Source organism: Cyprinus carpio, chromosome B2 (assembly GCF_018340385.1).
Source record: "Cyprinus carpio isolate SPL01 chromosome B2, ASM1834038v1, whole genome shotgun sequence".
Taxonomy (NCBI): Eukaryota; Metazoa; Chordata; class Actinopteri; order Cypriniformes; family Cyprinidae; genus Cyprinus; species Cyprinus carpio.
The window spans coordinates 8,280,287-8,288,561 of record NC_056598.1 but is presented as its reverse complement, the minus strand read 5'-3'; the positions used below and the strand labels follow the sequence as shown (position 1 = coordinate 8,288,561).

The window sequence follows — 8,275 nt, the reverse complement described above, 5'->3', positions numbered from 1 at the left end:
TATTAAAACGTTTTAAACAGTTTCTCAGGTTGACCTCAAGAGTCAAAAATCTTGCTCGTCTGGTAGAAGGCCGTACATGTAAATTAGCCTTTTAAGTTAAACTATACTGTACCCTATATCTGCAAGTAACATCTCTTTTGACACCAAAAAATTACCTTAGAAGTGCGTTTTGGACCTTTTACACATACGTGTGCAGCATTTAATACAGATACCTTACGGCGACTGCGTACAGGCATAGGCATTACATAACATTTTCAGTATCAGAATGTAGGGGTAGCATGGAATGATATTGTCCAGTTACACTGTTGTATAATACACAGCAATGTGGGCATCCTTTGTTTTGGCATACTGTTTCCTTAAGCTACTGTTTTCTGTCTATGCCCCAAACACTCTACACATGAACATTACAACATGTAAGCTGTACTGACTCTCAGATCGGGAACTTGAGTGGTGAGGTCACAATGCCAGATGCTTCTCACCTCCAAGATACACGACAGTATCTCGAGACAGCAAAAAACAAGCAAATCGTGGATTGCTATTCGGTCATTTATTATTGGTCATTGTGTGTTCTCGTGTATTCTATACAGCCCTCCTTAGGTCTATGGTGACATCCGGTAATCCTCTGTTCCATGTGGCAGTCCATGATCTTTGGAATGCTTTGCGGTGTTACTGTTTCGTGGTGAGCAGTTGTCTGAATGACATCTGCTGGCACCCACAAGGCTATAATGCGGCCTCCCATTCTTATCCGTATATGGACAGTCGAGAGTTGCAGACTGCGCTCATGAGGATCTACAGTGACATCCACAGAGAATAATATCTGGTGCAGTTTAATCTACCTCTGGCTTTGCACAATACCTGTTGTACAGTAACACTGATCAAAAACTTACGGTTAGAGGATATTGACACTAAAATGACAACAATAAGGCCTAAGCACCTTATCATACTTGAGCCAGGTTATTATAGAAATGGTGGTGGGGTGGGCTTATCTGACTTTTTGTTTTGCGGGTGAGCCAACTGCATTTCAACCAGAACTACCGCACAACACAACAGCATAACCCCTACGAATCTGTCTTACATAACTGCCTATCAACAGCCCTTAAAATAATACTACTTTGCATTATTCATTTATTGTATATGACCTTGTTTGAATTTGTAACTAAACTTTTAATGATTTTCTTAGGTAAGGAAAAAGCAATGGTGATCTGTTTTCATTCAAATATATGTTTTTTTTTTGACGAAATTCTTGAACGAACAACTGTATGTAGTTGGGCATAATCTCTTATTATTATTTCTATGGGGAAAAAAAGTAACAAAATAATGATGCAGTGCTTGATAATTCTTGAACAAATTGCCAAAACAGATTTCATTTTTTAATGTTGCAACAACATGGCAAATCAATTAAAGGATTGAGTGAGTTGATTTATTGATGGATTGATTGATTGATTGATTGATTGATTGATTTGATTGACTACCCCTGCAGACCCTCCATGACTCTGTCAAGATCAAAAAAACGCTTCTTAAAATATCTTAACTGCTACCTTTTTGACAAGAAAGGGTTACCTGACTTTTATGGGTCATTTAATTTCCTATAACTTAAATATGAGTAAATACATAATACTTTTTATAGTTATAAAATTAAGAATTTATAATATTTGTGTAAAAGTAAAAAATTTTAACAAAAAGTAGATTGTTTTAAAATGATGTATTGGTAAACATTTTACAATAATGTTCCAGTTGTATCACATTATTTAACCCCCCCCCCATGAACTAACAATTAAAAAGAACTTCTAAAGCGTTTTGTAATCTTTATGTTAATTTCAAACATTTCCCTACTACATTATTAAAATCAAAATGTTATATCTGGGGGTTTAACTAATCTTTTTAGAAGTCAGTACCATGTCGTGAAAATGGAATAAACGTTTATTTCAAGTTTCATGTTATTTGAACTTTGCCATGTGATTTCAACTACCATCTTTTGAAAGATTTTTTCTTTTATCGACCAATATTGATGAGTTGAATTTTGTCATTCATTCGTGCAGGTCCCTCCAGACACATAAATGCCCCAGCCTACAAGATTGTTGGGGGGCCTGGTTTTTTAAAAACAGACCGTCTACGGCTCCTCACTCGCGCATGCACCTACCAACGGAAACCCCACGCGAAGCAATGACCGACAGGGTCTCCCTCATCGCCCTCCACAGAATTCAAAACCAAGCCCACCCCCAAACTCCAAAACACAACATCTGTGACGGAGGTTTCAAACAATTTGGCAATCCTTAGCGAACAGGATCTGTTCGTCTTCAAGGTATGACTTTAATGACACAGCTTTCACTGAGGGGGGGGGGGGAAGTAGAGAATCATAAATTGTATGTTTCCTAACTCCAGCCCAATCTTATTTAGGATCATTGGTTCTGGAGGGTGCTAGATGAATTCTGTGGTGCGCATGATACACCGTGCCAATCAACTACTTGAACTACTTCTGAGAGGTCCTGCACTCCCAAGTCGATGCTGTCTAACGAAAACAGCGATGGGAAGTTTGTTCTTCTTCAAAGGTAAGATTTATTTCCTCCAACTCTTTAAATTCTTACAGGCTAAATATAGACGTGAATAAGGTGAAGGAAGGAGCTCAGCTTTCAGGTCGACTAAGGGCGTTTTCACACCTGGTTGTTTTGGAGTTTAGTTTCAAAGAACCTGCAATGGCATGTTCATCATTTAAGCATATATAATACCGTAGCAATTGCCACTCAGATCTGCACCAAAATAACAGAGAAAACACACAAACTCTGGAGCAATTTTGGGAAGTGCTGAGAAAGCATTCTGACCGCAGTGGACCCATTAACCAAGCGTAATTATCGTTCATGAATTGGAATTTGTGATGAAAAATTGTAAAAGCAGCAGTGTAGTGATTCGGTGGGTGAGCCACATTAGTTAACAGTTCCTCTTAAACTGGTTGTGAACTGGATGTGAATATATGAACATTGACATCAAACTGTGGAGCCAACTCAAAAAAAAAAAAAACAGCTTGGGCAGCTTTCAAATGCTGCCCTTGTAAAGTGAAAAACTGAACCAAGAAGGAAACAATCTACAGGTGTGAAAACAGCCAGTAAGTATCATTCGGTTTTATTATTTATTACAATCATAATAGATACTATTATTATACTAGAAGAGAACACGCATGCATGTTTACACTAAATGCAATCTTTTCCTTTCTCTCTCTGCATTTCTGAAGGCAAAACCGGTTCTGGGTTTTTAATGATACAACTCTACAGCCCACATAATCCTCAGGACCTTTCCTCTTTTTTGGCAGTGGAATGCCCCACAGAGCATTTGAAAACAGCTGGTTTGGTGGGAAGACGTGGCCAAACTACTACTCATCAAAGGGGACAGGTCCAGTTTTATTAGCTTATAGCTTACAGTGTACAATGGGACCCAGTGGACACCGCCTTCACTTGACTGTTCCATAATGTCTGAGACCGTTTTTTCTGTCTCTGTCTACTATTACAGATACTGGAGGTACAATGAGGATATGAGAACCATGGACCCTGGATATCCAAAACCTATTTACTGTGTGGAAAGGCATACCAACTCCTCCACAGGGAGCATTTGTGGACAAAGCAAATGGTGAGGACACTGAAATGACTTAGCTGACATGCAAGTGCCTTGCAAAAGACCCCAAAACCACATTCGCTCAATATTGCGAATCTAGTTTTGAAATATTGCCATTGCGATTGCACAGTTACCTTAACTCAAAATTAACTTATTGCTATAATTGCATTTGTATTGGTGCCATGGCCTGCTGGTTTACACATACAGTATGCTCAGACACGTTGAGTTGTGACTTTTTATGTAGGTTTTATTATTATTTCAACAAATGCAATATGCTAAGTCTATTAGTCTATTAATGTAAAATTGCATAAAGGCCCAAAATTGATATGCATATAAAAAAAAATAAAAACTTACAAAAAAATCTATTTAAATGTTTTTAGTTACAAAATGAAATATTCTGTTTTTCTTTAACTGCACAGGACAAAAATATTGGGACAACACCTTTTAATTATTGATATCCATGGTTAAACTGTAAGTGGTATTCATTGGAAAGTGGGAAGCAAGTAGAACAGCAACAACTCGCCATGAAAGGCAGATGACCACATAAAGGTCCCAAGTGCGTCGAGTGATCGGTGCGTAAAGAAACACTCTGCCTGATTATAAACTTCCACTGATATTAATATCAGCAACTGCATGCAAGCTTCACTTCACCAAAACAATGCCAAGCATTGTAAGGCGAGGTGTAAAGCACACCACCACTGGAATCGGGAGCAGTGGAAACTTGCTCTGTGGAGTAACAAATCACACTTCTTCTCTGTTCGTAGTCCTATGGGAGGTCTGGGTTTGGGGAATGCCACGGGCCCGTTGCTTCGTACGTTGCTAACTCAGTTAGCTGGATTAGATTTTTTGACGAGATTTGGCATGATCTTGGAAAGTTTGTTCTTCGAAGCTTATCCTGGACTTGGTTGTCATGGCAACAGGTCCGTACAGCTTAAACCTGCTTTGGAGCGACTTATTCAATTCTAAACAGGAATAGATTGCATCTTTTTAAGTAAAATTGATACTTACAATCCGTACCCAGCCACCAGCTACTTTATTACAAGAGTATCCTACTGATCCAGCACGATCATCTTTAAATAATAATCCATTAAAAATATTTAAAAATGATATAATAATGTTGTGTATCTATAATACTATAGACACAGCCAGGTTTTACTCACTGAAAGATTTATTTGTCATCAAAGAATTACTTCATAATTGCATTAGAGTCTTACATGCTATACAGATAATATAGAGTCGTGCATTAATTTGAGTGATGACAGCTATTATGGGAGTGGCTTGATGGAGCGCAGGAGATGCAGATAACATGACCCTTAAGAAACTTTAATTAATGTTGTCACATAACAAATCTGTTTGAAAGATAAAATAAATTGAATTGCTAATTACCTAAATTGAAATTAAAAATGTAAAGCCTGGACAAATATAAGAAAACGGGAATATAAAATAATTGTTGAATTGTGTAAAAATCAATGAAACATAAAATAAAAACAGTGCACATTTCATTTGTCTATTACATAAAATTTAGTCGTTGTATCGCTTGAACTGGTTCGGTTATAACGTCGCCGAAATTTGTCAAGTTTTTCGTAAGGTGTCATTTTTAAATTATATGATGTCATTATGTTTGCTGTCCTTGCCGCCAGCCAAATCGCTGCATTGCTGATCGTTGGGTTTAGAGTATCAATTACATAGCCCCCTTTTTAAACCAAACCATGAATGTCGCAGTTATCTTCAGATAAACTCAATACAGCCATAAACTAATCATCAACAACAGGTGCGTTCGAGAAACCGAATTAGCCAGATTCTGATTAGTGTGATGATGTGCTTCCAACTTTGTGAGAAAAGTTTTGTGAAAACCCTTCTCTATTCCAGCATGGAAGTGGACTTGCCCCTCACAGAGGCCTTGACTTTTAACCGCAGTGAACACCTTTGGGTTGACACTGGAATGGAGATTGCGAGCCAGGCCTTCACATCCAACATTGGTGCCTGAGGTCACAAGTGTTCTACTGCTTATAAATTAGCAAATAAGCTCACAGAAATACTCCAAAAAACTCTTGTGAAAGCATTCCCAGAAGAGTGGAAGCTCTCTTATAGCTGCAATGGGAGAACCAACTTTTCTATTAGAGTCTATATGTATTTAGAATGCGATGTGATTAGATGTCCCTAGTCAGGTATCCTATTACTTTTTCCATCCAATATAAGTGTATTTCACCACATATAAGTATATTGTTGAGCCACTAGACTGTATAAATGCTCTACAACTCGGGTTTTCCATCGTAAACTCCCTCCAGAGTTTCAGAGTTTAAGTAATTGGTTCACTCTGGAGGACACTGTGTTGACTGGCAGAAGTTTTCTCCGAACTATGTTCTCTGTGCAAGTAGTGTGTCTTATGGATCTGGTGATCTCTGGGCTATAATTGGCCTCTCTGGTGGCTCTTCCTCATAAATCTCTTTGTTCCTGCTGAGTTTTTTGAGGGACAATCAATTCTAGGCAGAAATTAGGTTATAACATCGACGTACTTCTTCTTCTTCATAATTGAACCACTAGTGTCAGATGGGGACCTTCGAGCACATTCATACCTATGTTTTATTTTATTTTGGAATGGCACAGGTACAGACAGTTATATGGCTATGGTGTCTTTGTTTTTTGTACCATGCAGTTTCAGACCTGATAAATATGATGACACTCTTGGAGTACTCTGGAACTTGGAGTACCGGATGAACAAAATGTATTACTAGTAACAAATAATTGACTTGAGTTTTAATATCATTAGACTTAAATTTCTTATTTTTCAACTAAGAATAACACATGGTTATGTTTTCCAGTATGCATACAGTAGTTCAATATGAGCTGTCTTCCTTTTCTCCTAAGGATTCACATACTTCTACAAGGGGAAGGAGTACTGGAAGTTCAACAACCAGAGGCTGAGAGTGGAGCCAGGCTACCCCAGGTCTATCCTGCGTGATTTTATGGGCTGCGACCGGCTTACCGTCCGACCCCCCGACTGGGGACTGGAGCCCTCCACCAGAAGAAGAACCACCACAATATGACAATGATGATGTTGATATCGTACTCAAGCTGGAGAGCAGTGGTGGAGCAGAAAAGCGGTGGCCATCGCCATCACCCTGCGTCCTGGGCCCTGTGCATGATGGTGCTGCTTTACACACCGTGTTCCGCTTCAAGAGGAAGGATACGCAGCGCCACATACTGTACTGCAAGCGATCCATGCAGGAGTGGGTCTGAGAATTACGATGAAACTATTTTCATCTTAAAAAATCCCACTTCAAAGGTACAAAAATTGGCACTGACTTTAGGTTGGTATTTGTTGGCAGAAAAGAAGGGTGACAAAAACGAACAGCAAATGGCCAACTTCCTGCTCCCATTGTCAGCCTTCTTAGATGGCAATGTGTCATTTTTGTATGGTTTTGGAACTCTGTGTGTGGCCATTTTGGTTCCTAGAGTCCAATGCAGAAGTAAACTGTTACTCTACAAACCATAATTATGAACTTTTCAATTGATTTTGAGAATTATTTATCATCGGACTGCTGATCTGTGTCCCTCCGAAATACTGCTGGTGTTGAAAAAACTGATACCCAAACCAAATATGCCCTTAGTGTCCAAAGAGGATTGCTTCATTCACATGGAATATTCTGAAATGACTGGCTTATCGATCATTATTTGAGTTCCATTTGGCTGCATTCATCTGCAGAATATATGAGATCTATCTGCTTGGAAATCAGAAGGACATATAACATCGGGGCTACATGCAATATTTCGTCGAATGCCTTAATCACATCTTGAGTTTATTTTTCTGTGTGTTAGTGTACATGTGCCTGTGTGAATGTGACCCCCTTTCCATTAACTCTCCGCTCATCACTGTCCTTTTGATGCACTTCTGACTGACGCAGACTTGCAGTAAGATTTTAAGTGCCGCTGACTGTTTAAATGTTTAATTGAAAACAAGTGTATGGCTGGTGTCCATGTTCTGTGCTTCTGCGTTTTTAAAGACTCTAATGCTGAAGAACAGAACATTAGACATTTTGGTTGAGTGCTTCCAATCAATTCATAGGGAATTTATTAAACGGAAGAATACCGTTTAGCAGAAAAACCTAATGAACCTTCCTTGAGAATCAGATTATCAACCATAAAAAAAAGTTAAATGAAGTTATACAGTATATAAAAACACTTATATTAGCGAAGTTTTCAGTGCAATATGTAGGCTAGATTTGCATTTCCTGAACAAAAAACTTGTGCTTGCAAGGCAGCAAGTGAATGTTTTGGGTAAATTTAGCTTTTGAGCTTTGGTTCGGTGATTAAAAGTGCATCATCAACACCCACTCATGTATCTTCTGTTGACCGTATTTTTTCCAGAACCAACCAATAATATAAGATAGTCTTCGAGGTGTAAAGCCAATATTGATACGTAAACTGCATTGCCATATTCCATTCATTATTTGTGCATGAACACAGTTGTTCGACATATGCACACTAGTAAGTTTCATCTTTGTTCAGTGTCTCTGCTACTATACTTCACAATTTACTACCAAATTATATTTAATATTCAATGAATTTAACCTATACTAAAATGCACACTTTGTTTTAACATCACACAGATTTGAGCCATGTGAGTTTCTGAACAAGAATGAGCTTCAAATACTGCTCTGAAGTGCACATG

At 38.4% G+C, this 8,275-nt stretch overlaps 1 pseudogene; it reads left to right on the top strand.

The window, feature by feature from the left end:
- The first annotated feature begins 2,502 nt into the window (after positions 1-2,502).
- LOC122136396 lies at positions 2,503-6,843 on the top strand (annotated as a pseudogene).
- The last annotated feature ends 1,432 nt before the right edge of the window (positions 6,844-8,275 follow it).